The sequence below is a fragment of the Podarcis vaucheri genome, assembly GCF_965113315.1.
Source record: "Podarcis vaucheri genome assembly, chromosome: 8".
Taxonomy (NCBI): domain Eukaryota; kingdom Metazoa; phylum Chordata; class Lepidosauria; order Squamata; family Lacertidae; genus Podarcis; species Podarcis vaucheri.
The window spans coordinates 5806282-5830206 of NC_138766.1; the positions used below are offsets into that span (position 1 = coordinate 5806282).

The window sequence follows — 23925 nt, forward strand, 5'->3', positions numbered from 1 at the left end:
CCTGGGAGTCATTTTGGACTCACAGCTGTCCATGGAGGAGCAGGTCAATTCTGTGTCCAAGGCAGCTGTCTACCAGCTCCATCTGGTACGCAGGCTGAGACCCTATCTGCCTGCGGACTGTCTCACCAGAGGGGTGCATGCTCTAGTTATCTCCCTGTGATGCACTCTACGTGGGGCTACCTTTGAAGGTGACCCAGAAACTACAATTAATCCAGAATGCGGCAGCTAAACTGGTGACTGGGAGCGGCCGTCAAGACCACATAACACCAGTCTTGAAAGACCTACACTGGCTCCCAGTACGCTTCCAAGCACAATTCAAAGTGTTGATGCTGACCTTTAAAGCCCTAAACGGCCTCGGTCCAGTATACCTGAAGGAGCGTCTCTACCCCCATCGTTCTGCCCGGACGCTGAGATCCAGCGCCAAGGGCCTTCTGGCAGTTCCCTCATTGCGAGAAGTGAGGCTACAGGGAACCAGACAGAGGGCCTTCTCGGTAGTAGCGCCTGCCCTGTGGAACACCCTCCCATCAGATGTCAAAGAGATAAATAATTACCTGACATTCAGAAGACATCTTAAAGCAGCCCTGTTCAGGGAAGTTTTTAATATGTAACGCTGTACTGTTTTTAACACTGATTGGGAGCCGCCCAGAGTGGTTGGGGAAACTCAGCCAGATGGGCGGGGTATAATTTTTTATTTATTATTATTACTATTATTATTATTATCCTACAGGTGCCTGGCTCACTTATTCTTCCAGGCACATGGCAGGAGGGGAGCACCCACCTCCTCCTCTGTTTTTTGAAGGCCCCACCAATTAGCAGAAGCCAGCAAGAGTTTTTGTGCACTGAGGTTAGGTGAGGAAGTTGACTCCAGTCTGCCGATGGGGCTTCCATGGATCAAAATTAACCAGCGAAGCGTTGTCTACAGGTCTCAAAGTATAACACGTACAAAACTAACAATGCAAAACATTTGGTTTGTCATACAGTAAAGTGTTACATTACCTCTGGCCCAAGGAGAATGGAATTCTGGAAAGCAGTTTTTTGTTTTTAACTCTTTTTTTACTGATAATGTTATTGTTTTAGTCTCTTTGTAAACCACTTTAAGCTGATTGTTGTTTTTCAGTTAAGCAACATATAAATTTTATGAAATAAATAGTACATTCCTTCCTCACTCCCATCTGTGTCACAGTTTGCGTGCCAAAAAGTAGCTAAAAATCTGGGCAAAGCAAAAATGTTGAACGTAATAACTTATTAAGGAGGCTTGCACAACTTCTTGCCCAGCACACTCAACACAACCCACTTGCAGACCAAGCGTCCCCATTTTCCAGGGACGTCCCTGTTTTAGAGAAGCTGTTCCAGTTTCTGATTTGATCCTGGAATGTCCTGCTTTTCCTTGGATGTCCCTATTTTCATTGGAGAAATACTGGCAGTAGGGAGTTATCCGACCACTTGACCCATCTGAAGGCAATCCTGTATAGGGAAGTTTTTAAATGTTTAATGTTTTTATATATGTTGGAAGCTGCCCAGAGTGGCTGGGGCAACCCAGGAAGATGTGTTGGGTATAAATGGAATGGGACGTCCCTATTTTCATCGGATAAATGTTGGAGGGCATGCCCTTGCTTTTTCGGCCTGTCTGAGGCTGTGAAAATGGAGAGGGCTTGTCAGGCAAATGACAGTTCACAGTCTATAGCTTTGGGTGACGTTCAGCTTGGTGCATCACGTGTTTTTTATATTATGTACACAAAGACAGACTAAACTTGGATTATGGTATTTGGAAAACTGATGGCTAGTATTTAGCTTTTTAAAAGGATATTATTTAATTTATATAAATTATCATTCATTATATAAGATATAGAGAGACCTGGGTGGCGCTGTGGTCTAAACCACAGAGCCTAGGACTTGCCGATCAGAAGGTCGGCGGTTCGAATCCCTGCGACGGGGTGAGCTCCTGTTGCTCGGTCCCTGCTCCTGCCAACCTAGCAGTTCGAAAGCACATCAAAGTGCAAGTAGATAAATAGGTACCGCTCTGGTGGGAAGGTAAACGGCGTTTCCATGTGCTGCTCTGGTTCGCCAGAAGCGGCTTAGTCATGCTGGCCACATGACCTGGAAGTTGTACGCCGGCTCCCTTGGCCAATAAAGTGAGATGAGCGCCGCAACCCCAGATATAATTTTACTTCAATTTGTATCACGCGCCCACCTGCTCCCAATCCACAGAGCCAGTCTAACAGGATATCATGGTCCCATTTTATCAAAACCTGCTGAGAAGTTGAGGAGGATCAACAGGGTCACTCTCCCCATCTCTCTCTCTCTCTCTCAACAGAAACCATCCATGAGGGAGACCAGGATTCAATCCACATTAAGGATCGCTTGGAGTGATTGTTTTTCCTTTTCTTTTTTCCCCAGTATTGCTGCTTCCTGGCTGTTTGTGGTATGGATCACATGGCAAATTCACCAACCCCAACTTATTCCACTACTTCTGTTTTGTTATTCCAGAATTTTTCAGACTCGCTTTTTCGTTTGGGTTGTCCTGGCAACTGTTGATTTCCATGTGTGCCAATGACTTGTTAATATTACTGTTTTCAGTGGAAATAACTTCAGTTCTACAGAACTGGATGGGCACCCTTTTCCCTCACCTTTCTCCCTCCCTACCTGAACCTGAATTTGTGTGACAGGAAAACAGTTTGATCCTCATTTTATGTTCCATGACCAGATAGTCGTGATAATTTCCTTCTCCATGCAGCTGTAGGAGAGGAGAGAGGGTGACCAAGATGCCACTGTTTAAAAAATGGAATGGAATGCATTCCAGATATTTCTTTTCTGTCTCAGAATTTGGAGCCTTCTTACAAACATTGACATTTTGTATTCCAAACTTGTAATGTTATCTGAATAGTGAGATACTTGTTTCCTTGGACAATCACACAAGTGCTGACTTTTCTCTCTCTCACGTAAGCAAACTAAGATTTTAGAGGGATTTTTCATAGCATGGTTTGCTCTTTGTAACAATCCTTCCTTTTTCTCTACGCTAAGTTTTGACAGCCAACCAAAGCTATGTTTATTCTACTTGTTTGCTTTTATAGTCCATTATGCAAAATAGTTTCCTAACATCAAACACCTCCATTGAAGGGATATTTTGCCACAAATAATTGCAACATCTCTCAAGAATGTGGTTGGGAGCGAGGGTAGCCCATCCTGGTTTGCCTTCAGAGAACACCTTGGCCTTTAGCCCAACTCTAGGATTCTAATTGCTTCATACTTAGGATAAATGAGCTGCTTGGGCTGCAATTGCTGATTTGAGTACTTTTTTGGCCGCTAAGAAGTGCTATAGATTTTTAAAAAATCATTTGTTGAAAAAGTTGTATGTTTGGGGGGGTTTGTGTCAAGGGGCACTAAGCACCACCTGGAAGCTCAGAAATTTATCTGGTGCATTAGTGGCTTTCAAATATTGCTACAAAACCAAAGGAAGGCAACTAACAATTGGATGATATGTTCCTGGTTTATCTTCACTACAGAGATTTGGGGTTTGGGGGGGGCTGCAACAGATGAGAATGTGGGGGCCTTATAGAGATAATCCCCAGCCTAAGTTAGAAAGAAACTGTACTGCTTCCTTGCCCAAGCCTTCAGATGCACTCTCCATCATCTTGAGATTATTCAAGTTAAATAAATAAATGTTTGTCTAAATTTAAAAGAAAAAATAGACTAAAAAGCAATGGCAATGTGTACATTGCAATTCGTTTTCCTCATCCATTAAAAGTGTGTGCACATCTCTTGTGGAAGAAGACCCTGTTTAAAATTCAGAGCAAAGGTGCATATCATGGACTTTGCTGGCACGACACAGCTATAGTGGCTATTTTCAAGGCTGAGAACATCAGATGAACCCAGTGATCAAATTGCCGTCATCTGAGCAATAGAAGCAGTCAATGTGGAGGAAGCGGGGAAAACACAGCAACTCTTCTAGGCCAGCCGAGTTTCCCTAATCGCAGCTGAAATCCAAGAACTGCTGCTTAATTTTCTTTTTTCTAAAAACAGTGATTTTGAGGACCCAACAGTGTAAGAATAGAAAAATGTGGTGGCAAGATAAAAAGAAATAAGAGGCATGAACTTTGAGCATCCAGGCCAGCAATAACTGCCTTGTCTTTCTTATGTGTCCACAAATATTCCTGCTCAAGAGATTTGCTGCCTGCATGTAGGACAATGTTTTCCAAACTTCTGATAACTGAGATGCATCTTTTTACCACTCAATTTAGGGTTGTTGCCAGTTAAGAAACTGTATTGCACAATGCAATCAGGCTGAGCTCCCCCCAAAAGCAACTTCCACTTTTGGTTTAAAAAGCCATCCATTTACGATTGATTTACATACTGTGGTACAGCCTTCTCTTTTCTTTGCAGGTAGAACTAGAGAGGGCACTGCCACCTTGTGGCCATTTCCTCTCTCCACAACCACCTGAAAGCAAGCAGAAAAAAATGGGAGCTGCTTTGGGAGAGTGCATAGTCCTGTCTAACAATGTTGTAATATATCATGAAGCCTGGGAGTTGTAGTCCATCAACATCTAGGGACCTAAGGCGGAGAAAAGCTGATCTAAACTCTCATATCCCAGCTCAGTCACTGAGATCATCTGCAGGAGTGTTGATTGTTGTCCTCTGAATTGGTGAGGCTCATTTGACATCAACACGAAACAGAACCTTTTGTGTCATCACCCCAGTCTTGTGGAATGCTGTGCCAATAGAGATTTAGCAGGTGCCTTCTATTTTAACTTTTAAACACCTGCTGAAAACTCTTTTTATTCTGCCAGCTCCATGCAGAAAATTAAGAATGCACCTTTCCATAATAGTTCATTGGTGGTCTCTCATTTTAAATTTGTAGTGTGTTTTTATTATGTATATAAATTATGTAAACCGCTTTGATATTTTTTATGATATAGCATTGCATAATTTTAAACATAAATGAATGAATGAATGTTGGGGGAAAGACCTCAAGCGCTGATTTCTACCTGTTGTGCAAAAGGTAGTGCCTGGAAGTGGGCACACAAGCTAAATTTGAATCCAGCCAAGATGGAGGTGAAGCTACTGAGATAGCCCAATGGTCTTGGAGTTATGAATTTGCCTGCTGCCATTGACTCTGTGACCAGATGCAAGAGAGGGCCAAGATCCTGCACCTTCAATAGTTATCCAGAAGAGGAAATTTCTGCAGGTGCAATTTGCAGAAGTTTGCAACACCCAAGATAGGAACGGGTTTTCAAACAGCGTCTCAGGTGTTGTAGTCCCAAAGAATCCTTAGATTTGAGCCCCAAATACCCATCCAATCGCTGCCTCCTGCACCTTTTTTTTCATGTTTTGACAGCTTCTTTGTAACACTCTTTGATTAGAGGGAAGTTGCTTGCTACTCTAAACATCTGTGCTGCAGAAATAAACACATCAACAGTGCAATGATGGGGGAGAAATATGATTCAGCTCCCATTTAATCTACCAAATCCAAACATTCCGCAACAAGAACTGAAAACACAGCCAGACTTCAAGATTCAGGATGACCCAAACTTTGTTTTGCTGTTGTCACCGTAAGGAAGAAGCACCCGATAAAAACAAATTTATAACATTATTAAACATCAAAAACTCATCACGCATCTTTTTTTTTTAGACTTCCATCAACATGTCTGATAATTTTCCGTAATTATCACAAATCTTCACATTTCTTAATTTATATTGCACTATATATATCTTATCTTACCATGTTGTTTAAACAATATTTATACCAAATCTTCTTACAGAGCTTCTTGAAAACTTACAAACATTATATCATTATCACAAATATTTTTAATATATTCTGTAAATTTACTCCAGTCCTCAGTGAATCTTTGGTCTCGTCGGTTGCGAATCCTCCCTGTCAATCTGTCCGGTTCCGCGTAATCCATTAATTTCGATCTCCATTCTTCAATCATAGGCATTTCTTCTTGTTTCCATTTCTGGGCCAAAAGAGTTCTGGCTGCTGTTACTGCATACAGCAATACTTTCTGATCGTTCCTTTTTATTTCACCACCTAATATTCCTAATAGAAATGCTTCTGGTTTTTTAACAAATGTATATTTCAGTATTTTCTTTATCTCATTATATATCATTTCCCAGAAGCACTTCATTTTTTTACATTCCCACCACATATGATAAAATGTCCCTTCTTTCTCCTTACATTTCCAACATTTATTACTCACCTTATACATCTTACTTAATTTAACTGGTGTTATATACCATCGATATTATCATTTTCATAACATTTTCTTTAATTGTGGTACATGCCGTAAATCTCATCCCTTCCTTCCACAATTTTATCCAATCATCAAATTGAATGTTATATCCAAAGTCTTTGGCCCATTGAATCATAACTGATTTAACCTCTTCATCCTTCAAATGCCATTCCAATAATAATTTATACATCATAGATAAATTTTTAACTTCATTATTCAATACTTCTCGTTGAAACCTAGATTCTTTTTCATAATAGCCTCTTTCTGCAACCTCTTTTCTAAACATTTCATTAATCTGAAAGTAATGCAGCCAATCGTTTACATATTCTTTCACTTCTTCATATGGTTTCATTTTCCACTTACTTCCCTCTTTCTCAATTAAACTCCCATATGTTATCCACCTCCCAGTCATATTGATCTTTTTAACACTCATCACCTCTAATGGTGATAACCAGTGTGGTATTTTTGGTTCAAGTAGGTTTTTGTACCTACCCCATACCTCAGTCAGAGATCCTCTAATAATATGATTTTCGAAACCTTTATGCACTTGGTTTTTTTTTCATACCATAAATAAGCGTGCCAACCGAATCTATTATCATAACCTTCCACATCTAACAAATCTGTATTTTCTAATTTCATCCATTCTTTCAACCAACATATGCACGATGCTTCATAATATAATCTCATATCTGACAGGGCGAAGCCTCCCCTTTCTTTTAAATCTGTTAACAACTTAAATTTTATTCTCGGCTTTTTGCCCTGCCAGATATATCTTGAAATCGCTTTTTGCCACTCTTTAAATATTGCAACTCCTTTAATTATTGGAATTGCTTGGAACAAAAACAGCATTTTATTGGAAAATTAATAAAAATTATATTTTTTAAAAAAGGAAGAAGCACCCACCTGATAGTTAACTCATTATCAGGAAGAGAAACACTTACAACAGTTTCCGCGGTGCTCACACACACACTTTGAGCCTCTGCAGCTGTCCACAGTCTGGGCCCTATGAAGGAATTGCAGCAACCTCTTCCAGCTTATATACCCTTCTCTGACAGGTTGCATGTCCGGAACCTGAGACTCCTGCTGCACAAAAATTGCCTCTGCTCTTCCCTTTCCAAGCCCCTCCTGGTTCTAAGAGACAGTGGTGTGGGGGAAGTGGGGGAAGAGGGATGGGATGACCCATCCTTCATCTGACCCATCTTTTCTTCCTCGGCCACACCCTGCTGCAGGAGTCGGGAGCAGGGCAGGAATAACTCAAAAGGTGTCAGTGAAGTTACTCTTTATTCAAAGGAACAAACCAGCTCAGGCCTAGTGAGCACAGCAACTCTTCCCAATAGATCTTGCCCCAATGAGGCAGCTGTGAGACTGAAGGTCCCCTGCCTTTCCACAGCTCCCTGTCTTCTCCTTCCCCATGGTCCTTCCCACGCAGTCTGAGATTCCTGGCGCCTTGTCTGTCTCTGCTCTGCCCTCTTCATTCCTCTACAGGTTCTGGGAGACCAGTGGGGAGGGCAGCTGGTCACAGCAGGAGTGGGAGATCCCCTGGCTTCCTCACCAGCCTGACTCATTTCTGCCTCTAGGCCCTCCTCCTCTCCAGCCTCTGCCTCAGCCTCTGATCCTAAACTGCTCTCTGCCGCAGATTATTCCTGGTCACTAAGCCCTGTTACATCTTCAGCTTCTGTCACCTCCTCCCCCCAGTCTTCTCTCTCAGTCTTCTCTCTGGGCTGCATCAATAGGAGTATAGCATCTAGATCAAGGGAAGTAATAGTGCCACTATATTCTGCTCTGGTCAGACCTCACCTGGAGTACTGTGTCCAGTTCTGGGCACCACAATTCAAGAAGGACACTGACAAACTGGAACGTGTCCAGAGGAGGGCAACCAAAATGGTCAAAGGCCTGGAAACAATGCCTTATGAGGAACGGCTAAGGGAGCTGGGCATGTTTAGCCTGGAGAAGAGGAGGTTAAGGGGTGATATGATAGCCATGTTCAAATATATAAAAGGATGTCACATAGAGGAGAGAGAAAGGTTGTTTTCTGCTGCTCCAGAGAAGCGGTCACGGAGCAATGGATCCAAACTACAAGAAAGAAGATTCCACCTAAACATTAGGAAGAACTTCCTGTCAGTAAGAGCTGTTCGACAGTGGAATTTGCTGCCAAGGAGTGTGGTGGAGTCTCCTCCTTTGGAGGTCTTTAAGCAGAGGCTTGACAGCCATATGTCAGGAGTGCTCTGATGGTGTTTCCTGCTTGGCAGGGGGTTGGACTCGATGGCCCTTGTGGTCTCTTCCAACTCTATGATTCTATGATTCTATGACCACTCCTCAGGCTCTGAGTCTTCTTCCCGTGGGGGTTCCCCAGCTGGTGCCTCCCACCACTCCACCCCTGCACACCTTTCTCTGCCTTGGACTGCCCTGCCTCCCCCTCCTCAACTGGCTCCTGCCTTGTGGGTTGTGCCACACCCCGGAAATCGCTGGTCCCCTCTAGTCACTCGCCTAGTCCTCTGCTTCAGGCTGATAGGCAGGGCAGCCTGCGTGAAGCACTTGTCCCTCCCTCCCTGCCACTGGGAGTCTCTTGCTCCCTCACCTTAGCTCTCTGGGCAAGTGAGCCAAAGCCTTTGCACATCTGCCACCTCTCTTTGACTCACCCAATCCCTACCCAGAGTGGCAGGGTGTTAAGTGTAATGGTTTTAACTGACACAGAAATGAACAACAGCTAAAGGTAGACTGCAGAGGTTTAACATGGGTTTTTTCCATGGGGCACTTGAAGCTCTTGCTAAGTTAATGATTAACTAACTGATTGTTGTTCTCTGAGCGTTGTAACCTTAGATCATGCGAGAGGTATTGGGTTGCAAAATCTCCATTTTGAAGGGAGTTGCCTTTGAGTCTTTGTCTCCCAGACTCAGTGGAGTGAAGAGGTAAAAGAAGTTATCCTTAAGGGAGAGCAAACAGTCTGTGGAGAGAGACCTTTGTGTCAGTATCTCAGCTCACAGTCAGAGGTAACTGGTCTCCCCCGGGCAAACCGAGTGAGATACTTGTTGACCTTCCCGTCTGCGTCTCCCGGCAGGCAAGGTCGTAAATCGGCGATTCTCCTCGTTAGACGTGAGAAGAACACACCCACTGCTTCTCCCTCCCTGCATTCCCCCCAGGGCGGGGGAAAAGAGACAGACAGGAGTCTTTTTACATGTCTTCTATTCCTGTCATTTCAGCAGTACATAGAAACGTGACTGCACCCTCCAGACTCCAGCAGAAGAGTCACAACTCCGCCCCTGTACTTCCAGTACAGGTCATATGACACTCTGAGCTAACATCCGGTGCTCAGTACAGAGAATAGACTCCCCCTTTTTCCCAACAGTACAGTTCCACACATCAACATCCTGTTTTGCTTTCCAGCCACCTGCAGCTGGCTTTTGCATTGCTGCTTTTATCCAACACTTTGCTTATAAGTCTGTTTGGATTATTTCGTGTTTTGTAAGATGCTGAGCCTGATGCTGGGCAGCACAAGATATGGATATTTTAGACGTATCATTTGATGTATTCTGTTTTAAAGAGTTCTATCAGTAAAAGTTTGAATAATATTTTCATGTGTCTGGACAATGATTTATTCCAAAAGGAGTCAGTTCCTATGCTTCCAGTCACTTCAAACTGCACAATATTAATATCTGCAACACAGGTCAGGGGAAGGAGAGGAGGAGGTGACAGCTCTGGTCACTAGCATGCCTGCAACCCCCCTCCCAAGTGCCGGTGGAGTGGGGTCCTCCCTGCTGTGACATCCAGAAAGTAAGCAGGCAGAGGCAGCACCTCTGCCCATTCCCGCTGGGCAGTGCCATGGGGCCCAGTCCCCCTCCCTGCTTTACAGGGCTAACGGAGGACAGAGAGATTGGGAGCTCTCCATCTTGGGTGGCAGGATGTAGAAGAGGACAAGGCTTGTTCACTTTTCAAAGTTGCAGAAATTCTCTCTTCCTACACAACACTTTGTGCAATACATCCGCCCACTTTTGCGTGCACACACACACAGCCCTGAGATTCAGAGCCTCATGCTCTACTGAGTAGGGTCCCCAAAGCATGTTGTCAGCCCACAACCTGGACCTGGTGCCACCAGGACCCCACTGCATGCCAGAACCAAGTGTGGCATGCTCCGTGAACCTGGGCTGATTTGATTCCTACATTGCCCTGCCCTCCAACATTTCTGTGATGAAAATAGGGACACCCTATTCTCCATCAGGGAGCTTCTTCTGCGTTTGATCTCACTGCACACATAGACGTCATATACACATCAACACTGGTCACCTTGAGCCAATGACCACCTCTCAACCTCACCTCTCAACCTGTTCAAGGAAAGGGATCATGATTGTATTACACCTTCAACAGATATTTTTTTAAAAGATATTTATTAAGATTTTCAAGAGATTACAAAGTAAAAAGAAAAAAACCAAAAAAATAGTTAAAAACAATTCAGTCTTTTCGTCACATATTTTTCATTTGCTTATTTCCTGGACCTCCTCACGCCTCCCTTTTCTGTATTCCAGTTCAAATTGTTAATTCAGCAAATCCCTCCCCTCTTCATTCATCTTAATCTTCAATTTTAAAATATTATAACATTAAATTTTTACCTATTAATAACCATTTTCTCATATTCCCTTATAGCATTACAGCTAAAGACCACTTAGTTTCTATCCAACAACATTCTAGCATTCATGAATTTTACAATATTTCTGTAAATAATCTTTAAACTTTTTCCAATCTTCTTCCACCAACTCTTCTCCCTGGTCTCGGATTTTGCCAGTCATTTCTGCCAGTTCCATATAGTCCATCACCTTCATCTGCCATTCTTCCAAGGTGGGTAGATCTTGTGTCTTCCAATACTTTGTGATGAATATTCTTGCTGCTGTTGTGGCATACTACACCTTCAACAGATAAATGGAATGAAATAAGAGTTTAGCTGTAAGCTAACTTGAGTCACTGTCAGGGAAAAAGGCAGGATGTGATGATGATGATGATGATAATTAATGGAAACTGTGAGAAGGACCAATAAAATATCAGAGAGTAAATCTTATTGAACTCAGTTGGACTTAGTTCTGAGTAAAAATGCTCAGGATTGCAGTGTAAGGTTGCACAGTTACCTGGGAGTAAGCTCCATGGAATCCAGTGGAACCTACTTCTGAGTAGACATGTAAAGGCTTGCAGTGTAAGACTCCATTTACAACAAAGGAATCGACACTCCCTGTGTTTCTTAGGAAATGGCTGGCTGCTGAAGCATTGCAAGTAAAGAATTTAAAACAGATTGGTGAGCTTTTCCTTTCAAAATTATAGGAAGGACGTCCTATGCCAGGGTGACCGTTTCCGTCATTTGGTGCAGGTATTTTATTTTCAGGTTAAACGGACTCTCTTTTTGCACCCACACCCCTTTTAATTGTTCTCCAAGACATGGAGGTGAGGAAAAAAGGAAAACTAGGAATCAAATCAGAAAGCAGGGTGGCTTCTGGAATTCTGGGACTGTCCCTGGAAAATTGGGGCATTGCAGGGAGTTGGACTAGATGACCCTTGGGATCCCTTCAAACTCAATCATGCAGTGGTTCTCAAAGGGAGAATGGCAGGAGAGGGTGGCAAGTGTGGTGGGAAGGTTCAAGGACAATCCAAGAAACAGTTAAACATTTCAGGGTAGTATAGTATAAAACATTTTTATCTGCAGCATATGGGTGATAAAATGAGCTTCCTTGCCTCGAATTAAACCTAATATAAATGAGATCACCCCGCAAAAGGGAGTTCACAAGCTTCACTGAGTTTGTATAATACCTAAGAAGCTCGATTACAGTTACATTTTGGGAATGATTCATGTTCTTATGTAGCTGCGTTGTTTTCTGCTTTCTGGCTGTCCCATGATCGTGTTCTAAAGTTGTTGTGCTCTGAGTTATAAATCAAGCCCTGTTCGAAGTCACTTCCTTTCGCTTTCCGATGTACGTCTTTCTTTGCAATGTATTGGCAAATCTGGCGCGGCGCGAGCGAGCGACGTCTCCTTCCGAAAGCGAGGACCAGAGCTACCAGGGTTGCTCTCCTGCGCGTGCTCGCGGCGGCGGCCGCGCGCCTGGCGTGACGCAGCAGCAGCCCCCGCCCTCCTGGGCGGTCGGGTGACTTCGCGGCGGCGCGCCCAGCCTCTGCGGCTCTAGAGGCGCTGCTGCCCAGCGCGCGCTCACTTGCCGTCGAGCGAAGCAGCAGCAGCAGCAGCAGCAGCACCCGGAGGCGGACGAGCCTTTGCGCGGGGCAGGTATGGCGTCGGCGGCGTCGGGGAGGCGCGGGGGGCCCGGCCACGGGCGCGGCTGGCTGCTCTGCTCGGGGCGCGGCTCTTGGAGACCCTCGGCGTCCCTGGCTCTCGGGCTCCCCGGGCGGGCGGGCGCTGCCTCCTCGAGGGCAGCCGCGCTCCGCCAAGCCGAGGGTTGGACGGGGCCGGCGGGCGCCGAGCGAGCAGTGGCGTAGCGTGGGTTGTCAGCACCCGGGGCAAGGCAAGTAATTTGCGCCCCCTAACCCGTGGATTTGCGCCCCCTAACCCCCAGATGTTGCGCCCGGTGCGCCCGGCCCCCCCTGCACCCCCCACGCTACGCCACTGCGAGCGAGCCCTGCTCCGGGGCGCCTTTTCGGGAAGGTGGGCGGGTTTGGGGTGGCGCGCCTTGGCGCAGGCCCGCGACGGGGAGGCGGGCGCCGCCCCCTGCCCGAGCCAGGCGCCCCCGTTTCCCGGCAGGTGCATCTCCTCCTGGCTGCTCGGGGTCCCTTTGGCTCCGCCGGGCGATCCCAGCCCGCCCCCGCCTTTGTTCCTTAGGGGCTCAGGAGACGCTGGGAAAGGGGGGCGAGGTTCTTCCAAGCAGGCTGGCAGGGGGGTCCCTGAAATGCAGATCTTCGCCAATGCTCGCCTTAAGCTGGGGGGTTTTAAAGGGACGGGTGGGGAGAAAGTCTGTCCCCACATTATAGCTCTGCTATGAAGCTCCCTGGGTCATCTTGGCCTGGTCAAGCCCTCTCAGTCCTCGTATGGGAGTTTGGGCTGAGAGGAGGAGAAGGACTTGGAAACCTATATGTTGCCCTGAGGTCTCTGGGTTGGAAAAAATGCATACCGTTTTATTCAAACTAGACATCTGACTGCAGCATATTAATTGGTGTCTTGCTAACTTGGCAGTAGTAGGACGATTTTTTTGTAGCAACAAATTAACATTTCAAGAATGTCTTGGAATCTACCAAGGGAAGTCCATGCTGATCCCGATTCACTATCATGATTATTTGACCTGTCAGAAAGTATGAAGCTTGTTGCAAATATGTAGCTATGAACCCCATAGAATAGAGGCAGGTTCTTGTCTTAAAGGCCATTTTGCACTTTCTCCTGTCTCCATTGGGCTGTAGTTTGTTTATTTTTCCTCCCCACATGCTCTTGAAATCTATTTTATTTTATTTATATCCCCCCTTTCTTCTGATGAGCTGAAGTGCATAGTTCTCCCTCACCCCATTTTATCCTTGCATCAGCCCTGTGAGGGAGGTGAGGCTGAGAGGCGGTCACCCAGTGAACTTCATGGCCAGTGAGGATTCAGAGCCTGGTCTCCCAGGCCCTAGGCTAGCACTCTCTCCTTTTTATAAGATATTTATTAAGATTTTTTAAAAAAATATTAAAATACAAAATGAAAAAGAAAAAAAATACAAAATAAAAATAATTTTAAAACCACTCCATTTTTCTATTACTTATTTTCCTTAACTTGTTTCCCGGACCTCCTCATACCTCCCTTTTTTGTATTCCAGTTCAATTTGTTGGCAAATCCTTACCCTCTTTGTTTATCCTAATCTTTGGTCTTAAAATAGTAACATTAGATTTTTCCCTATTAACAACCCATTTTTCATATTCCCTTAAAGCATTAAAGCTGGAAACCACTTAATTTCTATCCAACATCATTATAACATTCATTAATTTTACAATATTTCTGTAGACAGTCTTTAAATTTCTTCCAATCTTCTTCCACCGACTCTTCACCCTGGTCCCAGATTCTGCCAGTCATTTCTGCCAGTTCCATATAGTCCATCAGCTTCATCTGCCATTCTTCCAGAGTGGATAAATCTTGTGTCTTCCAATACTTTGCCTAGGCTAGCACTCTCACCACAGCAGCACGCTGGCTCTCTTTAGGCAGTTTCACATTAGCTTTGACGTCACATACAGTTTCTGATTGATCAAGATTGTCTGACACCTTCTTTCCCATTAACTGCTGAGTAAAGTTTCACTTCCTGAATTTTCACCTCGCAAGCAAAGGAAAACAATACCCTGCATAGGTCATGGGCCATGTGGAAGATGCTCACTTGTTAAATAGAGTGTTTCAGGTGCTTCCATGATTTGCAGTAATTGTGTGAGTAATCTGTGAGTGCTCCAGTCCTGCCTCTCTTAACCCAGTTAAAGGTTTTTGTAGGCAGCTGCACTGAAACTTTTCCACTGTAATTGAGTCGAGATGCACATTGCTGGTTTGCATGATCACATGCCACAGTTGTCACACTGTGAACCTTCTCCTTCTGAAGGGGCAGAGTGCTTCCTCTTCCCTTCCTTCCAGTTTCTCCAGTTCATTTCAAAATGTTTGTGCAGGAGACATTACTTATTTCCAACATTTATTGCCGTTTCACTTTCTGTCTTGCTTTTTAGTCGTTTCGCTTTCTGTCTGGTTCACAGTAAGATAAAACAATCAAATTACAACAGTTAAATAACACATTTAAAACCACGTGGAATATGAAATAAGGCCATGGATAAAAATAGTAAATTCAACAATAGATAAAATAGAACAGTATAAAACAGCAGGAGCAAAATAAAGCAAACCTACTATCCATGGGAATGCTCAGACAAATAGAAAGGTGTTCACTTGGTATTTATGCAGTGGCTGCTGGTGCAATTGAGACGTGGGGTTTTTTGCACCTTGGGCACCAAAATGTGCCCTGGTGACTTTCAGGATTGGAGCAAAAGTGTATGAAAGCAATATAAGTGCAGTATGGCTAGAGCCCTAGTTGGGCCTTCAGCCATCATGTGGGGGTGGGGAGTGTGTAGGGGCATTGAGGTAGGGAATGTGCTAGACCTGCCTTCAAAGTCCTCTCCCACCCCACCTGGAATAGGAGGGTCTGGGAGAGGCTGCTAGGTGTGTTTAGACTGTTGCGCTGATAAGGCAGGGGGTTTGCCAGTACATGAAGACTGAATTCATTTAGAATCCCCCTTTGCAAACCTTCCTGTTGAATGTGGGGAGGTCTCCTGGCACCGCTGCCCCAGCCCATGTTTCCTTTGAACTGCCTGAAGAAGGTTTGGTTGTTTCGTAGTTTTATTTGGGTCCTCTTTCAGCTTACTCTTCAGAATCTCCTTAGCAATATGCTTATCTGCAGGTTGATAGCTGCTGAAATGACACAGAACCGAAGTCTGATCAGATTACCACTGTAAGCAAGTGAGGTCATCTTATTTTCAGGAGAATTGTGAATGACTAAGAAGTTTCCTGTTGTGCACAAGACTAAAGTTTGAGGCCCAGTGTGGAGGCAATATGAAATACTTCCTGGAAAAGTGCAAAGGATACTTGAGTTTGGAAAGTTCAGCCTCGGGAAATACTGTAAGAAGAAAAAGAATCTTGGCTGACTTGAAAAAGGGAAATGGCTGAGTGTTCATGATGGATATAGTTCTGTCTTCATGGCATAAGACTTCAAATATTATTGTGTGTGCAGGGATTGAATGATGCTGCCACCTATTTAACATAATATTTAACACTAATGTTATTTGTGACTCTTGACTCTAATGGGCTTGAACAAATGACTTAGAACTTGCTTACTGTAACCTGAATTCCATAGGCCTTGTGGAACCCGTCCAGAGGCACAGCCCGTCTAGTCCAGCAGTGCTGGGGGTATTACCTGGTAATGTGGGGAATAGGGCTGGGCAACGTCAGCTTTTCAACATTGCGATGTATCACCAGCCCAACATTGTGATCTGGCAGTAATACACTGCAGTGTTGAAACGGAAAGTGGAACAAGCTGTATTGGCCCTGAGCTGAGGTCAGCCCAGCTTCTTCCTCCCACAGGATGCTGGGGTCAGAGGGAGCCAGCCGGGCTGTGGGAGCCAAGCGCAGAGTCCGTCAGGCTCTGTTTGCAAGGAGGCCTCCACCTTTGCTTGGCGGGGCAGGCAGAGAGGAAGAGGTAGCCTGCCCATCCCATGCCAAGGTGGTGGCGGCTGAGACAAGTGCATGTGGGCTTGCCTCAGCCACCACTGCCTTGGCACAGATGGGGGGAAAGTCTAACTGAGCCCCCCCCTCTGCTTTGCTTGAGCTGGAGGGGAGGGGCTCTGTTAGACTTCTCCATTGAGGGGCAGGCAGCTGTGCACCCCTCAACAGAGGAATTTAAATGAGCTGCCTGCCTTGCCCGGCCGATGTAGCTTGTTCTTCCCTCGCCGGTAGTGAGGTGTCAGTTTCACCCGGTGGTATATTGCAAGTGAAGCCGCCATTGCTCTTGAGTCCCTCTGCCTCCAGCACCCGACTGCAGCTTGTTTCTGCTTCGGTGTGCTGGGCACTGGTGGCAGAGGGACTCAGTAGCAGTGGCAATGTACTGCCGGGTGAAACTGCCATTGCAGTCTGGCCCTCGTACCAATGAACAGTATTGATACATCGCCCAGGCCTAGTTGTGAAGAGTGGTTTCAACCAGGCCTAGGCTGTGGTTTCAGATCCTGGATTATTCTTACTAATCAGAGTTTAAACAAACCATAGTTCCTAAATTCAGACATCACTGGGAACTGTTGTTGGCTACATTCCTTCATGGTTAACCTTCCAGGGACCTCCTGATGCTAGGGAAGATCAAATGTGAAAGCGACTTCAGCAATGGATGCTGCTCTTACTGTTGTACAGTAGGCTACACTGGGTATTGATATCTGCCTCTCTGTCCTGGCAAGCAAGCAGGCAGTATCACAGTGCAGTGGCCTATTTTAGCCCTGCAAAAGCACTCAAGCAGGTCTGGTGAGGGGCATGGCCTGGTGTGGGTCCGGCAGGCTAGTAGACATGCTCAAGCTATGCACTGAAGGTTCCCATCCCTGGTCTAAGGTAAAGGTAAAGGTACCCCTGCCCGAACGGGCCAGTCTTGACAGACTGTGGGGTTTGTGCGCCCATCTCACATTTATTGGCCGGGGGCCAGCGCTGTCCGGGGACACTTCCGGGTCACGTGGCCAGCGTGACATCGCTGCTCTGGCGAGCCAGAGCCGCACACGGAACGCCGTTTACCTTCCCGCTGGTAAGCGGTACCTATTTATCTACTTGCACCCGGAGGTGCTTTCGAACTGCTAGGTGGGCAGGCGCTGGGACCGAACAGCGGGAGCGCACCCCGCCGCGGGGATTCGAACCGCCGACCTTTCGATCGGCAAGCCCTAGGCGTTGAGGCTTTAGCCCACAGCGCCACCCGCGCCATCCCTGGTCTAGGCATGTAATAAATGGCAGTGAATTGGAGAAGTCCTGTGTTGTGGTTTCCCCTTAGCTCTGGGTTAGACTCACTGCCTCTTTTCTCCTTAAAGCCTTTGTGAGGTTGGTTTCCCAACCAAGTTGACTTTCCCTCACAGCCGTTGATGTGTAATGGATGCCACAGGGGGATTAGGGTTTCACAGTGGTCAAAGGCCTCCAGACAGGTGGCCATCCAGAGCTAGCCCCAGTGCTTCCCCAGCAAGGTAACTGAGGACATTTTGGGCTTCCACTCCCATCGTTGCTTACCACTGGCCATGCTGGTGGGAGTGGTACTCCAGAACATCTGGTGGACACCGGTGGGTTAGGGATAGGGGTGAAAGCTATTTCCTGGTTCTGCTGAATCTCTTGGCGACTTTCGATACCATCAACCATGGTATCCTTCTGGACTGTCCAGGAGGGCTGGGAGTTGGGGACACTGTTATGCAGTGATTCCGCTCCTTCCTCCTGCGTCGTGCCCAAAAAGTAGTGGTGGTGGGGGTGAGTGCTTGGACCTCTGGGCTCTCACTTGTGGGGTGCCTCAGGGCTCCATCCTCTTCATATAGATGCTTTTTAACATCTATATGAAACCGCTGAGAGAGATCATCAGGAAGGCTGGGTTTTCACCAATATGCAGATGATACCCAGCTCTACCTATCATTTAAATCAGAACCAGGAAGGCAGTGAATGAGGGTATCTGGATGCTTTTGGGGAGGGGGTGGATGGTGGTCAACAGATGGAGGTTGAATCCCGACAACACAGAAGTACAGTTTCTGGAGGACAGGGCAGGCAGGGGTGGGAGATTCTCTGGTTCTGAATGGGGTAACTGTGCCCCTGGGAGTCATTTTGGAATCGCAGCTGTCCATAGTGTCAGTAGGGGAGTCCTTGACTTATGACACACCCAACTCAAATCCCTCCCTCCCTCCAGAATATTCTGTTTAAATTCTTACAGGCCTGAACAGGTCAATTTCCCCTCTCTCCTCTGACCCACATTTTCCTTGGGGGTGGGGGGCTTGTTTTCAAGCGAACTCTTAAGCTCCATGTCTCAATTGCCCTAGTTCTCATTCTTTTCAACTCCTTTCTCTTCCCCACACCATAGAGGTAGGAAACGCCTATAGAAAACATTGGACAAATCTAGGATTTTAGTTTTCCCATGATTGGGTAGCAGCAAGTCTCTTCCCTGCCTCCCTGAACACATAGATCGCAGCAGCGACGGTTGCTCCTATCTCTGACATCCCCTTGTATTAGGTAAGCCCTCAAGACTTTTCCTGTTGCACATTGATTCTGAAGTAACACATCAGTGTGTGTAGCATTGTAGCCATTCCTCTTCTTTTTCTCCCTGTTTAGTTTCTGGCTGTTTTACACCTCTTTTGCTTCCTTTCCCATATGTTGTGCTTCTCCTCTCTTGCCTCATTCCCATTCCTTCCCCTCCCACAACCTGATCTTACGCATTGCTACTTGGAAGCAAGTCCTAGTAGGTGGGACTGGTACTCAAGGAAGTCTGCATGGCAGCAATGTGGGGACCTGGGGGGGGGTCACACTTAATTTTATATTGATTGTGATTATCTTTCCACTTTGTCCTTTCACGGGGCTGCCTCTCCAATTTTCTTCTGCTAGAGCAGTGCTCTTGTCTTCCCTACAGAATAATAACAGGCATCTGGGATTCCTTGTGTTGTAGTTACCAAATGCCAAGAGAAAGGCACTCTGCATGTGCTTGGGTATAAACATGACCAGGATGCCTCCCTCTTTTCCACTAATACTAGCAGGTGGTTAAAGGGAGCTCACAAGACACCACGCCTTGGAAGCTCAAGAGGAAAACTGAGCAGAAATTCATACTTTCTCATGGGAATGGGGAATGCGTGCCGTTGATAACAAATGATGTGGGAAAGACAACCTATCGCTGTTTAGAGGCACGACTTCTATTTTCATTCCAGCCTTTCTCAACCTGTGGGTCCCCAGATGTTGTTGGACTACAACTCCCATCATCCCTGAGCTCTGGCCTTGGTAGCTAGGCATGATGGGAGTTGTAGTTCAGCAACATCTGGGGACCCACAGGTTGAGAAAGGCTGGAACTTTAGGCCATGCTCATTGAGAATACAAGACACACCTGAGAAGGCAGCCGCAGGACGTAGCACAGCAGCCACCAAAGATAATCGCTGGCAACCAAGCCTAGTCACAGCTTGTCCAACTCTGTTTCTGCCAGGGGTTAGCAACTGGTCCAAATCAGGCCCTCAGAGGGGTGCTTCCTAGACAACCCCCAAGTTAATGGTGAAATGTGGATGAATGGGGAAAAGGCACAGATGGAGCACAGCTGTGGATCTTGGCAGCTGGGAAATCTCACTGTGGTCTTGCTAGTGTCACCTGCCTGTGGAACGTCCTCTTGGAGGTTCTCCTTACTGAGTTCTCAATAGCATCCTAAAACACATCTCTTCACACAGGTTTTGGGTTTGGTTTTTTAAAGGTAAATTTCCTAGGATCTTAACCAGTGAAGGATGGTTTGAAAATAATAAAGTATTGCTCTGGCAAAACTAGTTTTTTAGTTGAGGCAATACCTGAATATACAAACTACTGTTGTACAAAGCAGGGTGACTTAGTTTCAGTTCAAATTCAATGGGGCAGGCAATGCTGGGATCCAGTGGCTGCTGAATTAAGTGGCAGCATCTTTCCACAGCACTAACGTCAGTAACAAAAATTCCTATGAGGTTATTAGGGAAGGTATGGCTTGTGGAGAGCACATCTTCCTGGAATGCGTTTTGGTCAGTGGAGATGCTACTTCCATAAGTTGCTAAATGTAATACATGTGTAGGAGAGTCAGTGGTTGCGCTTAAGCTACTCAATTGCAACACGTTTTAAGGAAATAAAACACAGAGAGATAAAAGTAACTCGGCACGCCATAAGTATACTGTACAAGCATTTCTGTTCTTCAGCTTTTAATTTGATAAGGAAGGGAGGTAGAAATTTTACGTATGTGTAGAGAGCAGCCCTGACAATGGGCCATTCACAAAGCAGAAAATGGTCTGTACATTTTATGACGTGCTTGGTAGTGTTCACAGCAGGGTGGATAAAAATCAATTATTTTTAAAATATATATATTTTTAAAAAATGGATTTTTAAAATTTATATTGGATTTTTACAATAAAATGCTTTTGGAGGAAAAATCTTTCTAAAGCTAGTTTTCTATTTAAGTTACATTATAGTCCAAAGGCTATTCATCAGGAAATAAGGATTTGTTTTAAGTTTTTCATGTGTGCTAAAACACAGTCTAAGTTTTTTTTTAAAACCCGTTTAACCACATCAGTTAACAAACATGGATGCATATGCTATAATGTTATTGTTTTAGTTAAATAAATTGATTAAATTGTTATTAAGGAAATGATTATTTTTCCCCTTCCAATAAAGTACAGCAGAAACAGTTAACTTTTTAAACCTCACAATAATTTCATAATTACCTGTCTGTGTATTTCTAACAGTATAACCAAATCTGTAATTTTTGATATAACTGTAAAAACTACTTTGAAAATTTATTATTCCTGAAATTTTATTATTCCAAAAATGAAACCTTCATCTGGTTGTATATTAAGATTATACCAGCAAGAATGAGTCTTTCTGTAAAAAAAATTATTTAAATCAAGTCTTACTGACTAGCAATTTAAATTGTGATTTAAATCGTGATTTAATTTGATTTGATTTAAATCTGCAGATGATTGATGTTTTCTAAAATGCAGTACTTCATCCTTGTGTTTATGGCTGGCCACATATTCTGTTTCTTCCTGTGCCTTTTCCTGCAGCTTGATCCCTATAGCTGACCATTAATGTTTCTGGAAGAGGGCCAAAATTTGTTTTTGCCAGGAACTCATTATTGCTCTCAAACTACTTCCCATTTAGCCACTCCCTTATTCAATGAGGACCATTTTAAAAGCTTGACTAGAGGCTTCAAAAACTAAAAGCTGTGTTCCTGGTCTTGTATCTGCCAGCAGTTCTCATGGTGTTGGACATATATTGGTAGCTGAAATTTCTGGAAGAAAATGTGCAATGCCTGAAGGACCGCCTACCTACCTGGACCTTGCGGTCATCTGAAGCCCTTCTTCCTGTGCCTCCTCCACAAGAGGCCCTGAGGGTGGCCTTTTCTGTGGTGGCTCCCCATGTGTAGAATAGTCTCCCTAGGGAGGTTTGCATGGCGAAAACATTCCTCTTCAACCAGGCCTTTGGCTGATTTGCAGTCTTTTAGATGTGTGGAGGAAGGTGGGGGTTATTGGTTGGTTTTGTTCTTGTTTTTATTATGTCTTTTGTGTTTTTATATTGTAGTTTTATGCTGTGAACTGCCCTGAAAGCTATGGATGAAGGGCAGAATACAAAATTAATAAATAATAATGCTAATAATAGCTCAAGGGTGAGTTGAGAAATAAATCCCCTTGTTCACATCTCATGCCAGTTGTGACCTCACTAGAGAGCCCTCAGGCAAAGAAGAGAAAGCTCAGCTCATGAATATAGGAAGGTCTATCTATTGTCCATCTATTGTCCAAGCTGACTTCCCGTGGGGCTCCAGGGTTTCTGGCAGGGAGCTGTCTCGGCCCCACCTGGAGATGCCCAGAATTGACCATGCTCTTGTCCCCGAGCTACAGCCACCTGCTTCCAAGCTGACAAGAGATGGAACCAGGCAGCTTCTTGCCAAGATCTCCCTCTCCCTGTAGCAGCCGTGTAACATGGCCTGTGTAGCTTTCCTGCCCCAGCCAGTGAGGTAGAGTGGAGAAATGGCCAAAATGTGCAACACACAACACCTTGGCACAGGTTTGCATTCTTCCTCAACATGGATGGGAGAAGGGGGAAATGCCACACTGGGATGAGCTCCTGTTGATGGTTAATCAATCAATCAACTTCAGTCTACTTGAACGCTCCCTGGCCTCTTGGCTACTGCAATTGTGATGTATTGGCTTGTTTTTAATAGCACGTTGAAATATCTTGTATTGAATTGTTTCATTGTACATTGTCTTGGTATTGTTGTCATTAGGTGGTCTATCAATATTTTAAATAAATAGATAAATTTGATGCTGCAGCCCCATATAGAGTCTGTGACTAATGCTGCTCTTGGAAGTTCTTGTGAAATATTCCTGAAGAGTGTTCCTGTTTGAAAGGGGTCAGACTCAGTTATTATTTCTGTCGCTTTCAGCCAGGCTGCCTCTCTCGTCTATTCCTAATATTAATTTGTTACAGGGATCTCAGTACAAGTGGAGAGCAGCAGCATTCCTTTAATGTTGCACCCCTGTTTTGTTTTTGTGTAAGCCACAGCTCAGTTGGCCTGTCTGCTTTGTGGGGGGATCAGGCTGCTTTTACACTGCATTGGTGTTGGATGGATTAAAGTCTATCTGCCTGGGAGGACGGAGCCAGAATTTATTTGTGGCTGAGTATGGCAATTGCTTCAGGTTCTGGGGCTTTTGAGGAAATCAGATTAGCAAAGTGTCACGAACACCAGCAGGAGGCATGTGGAAAAATCACCTCATACTGATGACTAGCTAAGCCAAGTTGACACGTAAATAAGCAGAGGAACCATGGATTGCACCTTGGGGGATGACACAAGCACATCCTCTGGAGATGTTGAACTGAAGAGTGTGTAAACAAAGCCACTGAGAAGGTCTCTTTTAGCACATGGAAGTGGGAAGCCAAAGCTCACTAGTGGAGAAGGCAGAAAAGAGGGCTCTGGTGAGACAGTGATGGGGAGGATGCCCTGGAGAACCGTTCTTCTGTCTCTGATATTCCACTTGACCTGTACCCTCCTGCAACTTGTTCTTTCAGGAGGTTGACCATGCCTTAGAAGGGGCACTGGGCCAAGTGGCCTTTGAGGCCCCTACAGTTATATCATGTCTAATAAGAAACACAGGACCTGGAAAGCTACCTGCTCCCTTTTTTTCAATGGCAGTTACTTTTCTGGGAAGGCTGAAATGGCTCAGCGTAGTCGTGAAGCTGCCTTCTGCTAACTGTAGGGAGCCAGTCTCGGCGGCATGGGCTCCCGCTGTCCCTGTCGGCTGAGGGGGCCTGAAGACAGCGATTCCCTTAGGCTGTGTGGCCACTTTTGTGACATGCAGCCGGACAGACACGCCTGACTGCTTTGGATATAATCAGACTTAAAGATCACATAGTCACAAGAGTGACGTGGATACACAGGGCTGCAGGCTGGGTTACTAAAGGGATCTACTGCGTTCTGGGCTGGTGTGGGCCTGGTATCTGTTGTTCAGAAACCGAGAGCCAGCCTTGTC

The 23925-nt window shown here is 45.3% G+C and overlaps 1 protein-coding gene across 2 annotated transcripts in view; it reads left to right on the forward strand.

Moving 5' to 3' along the window:
• The first annotated feature begins 12376 nt into the window (after window positions 1-12376).
• The window catches only part of CYSTM1 (cysteine rich transmembrane module containing 1), a 33060-nt gene continuing 21511 nt past the window's right edge, over window positions 12377-23925 (forward strand). Inside the window, exon 1 of one of the 2 annotated variants that reach the window (XM_082234719.1) lies at window positions 12377-12483. The gene's annotated coding sequence lies outside the window, so the exon portion shown is untranslated. Of the gene's footprint in view, window positions 12484-18780; window positions 18923-23925 lie in introns of those variants that run through there. The other variant, XM_082234720.1, reaches the window with a different exon arrangement.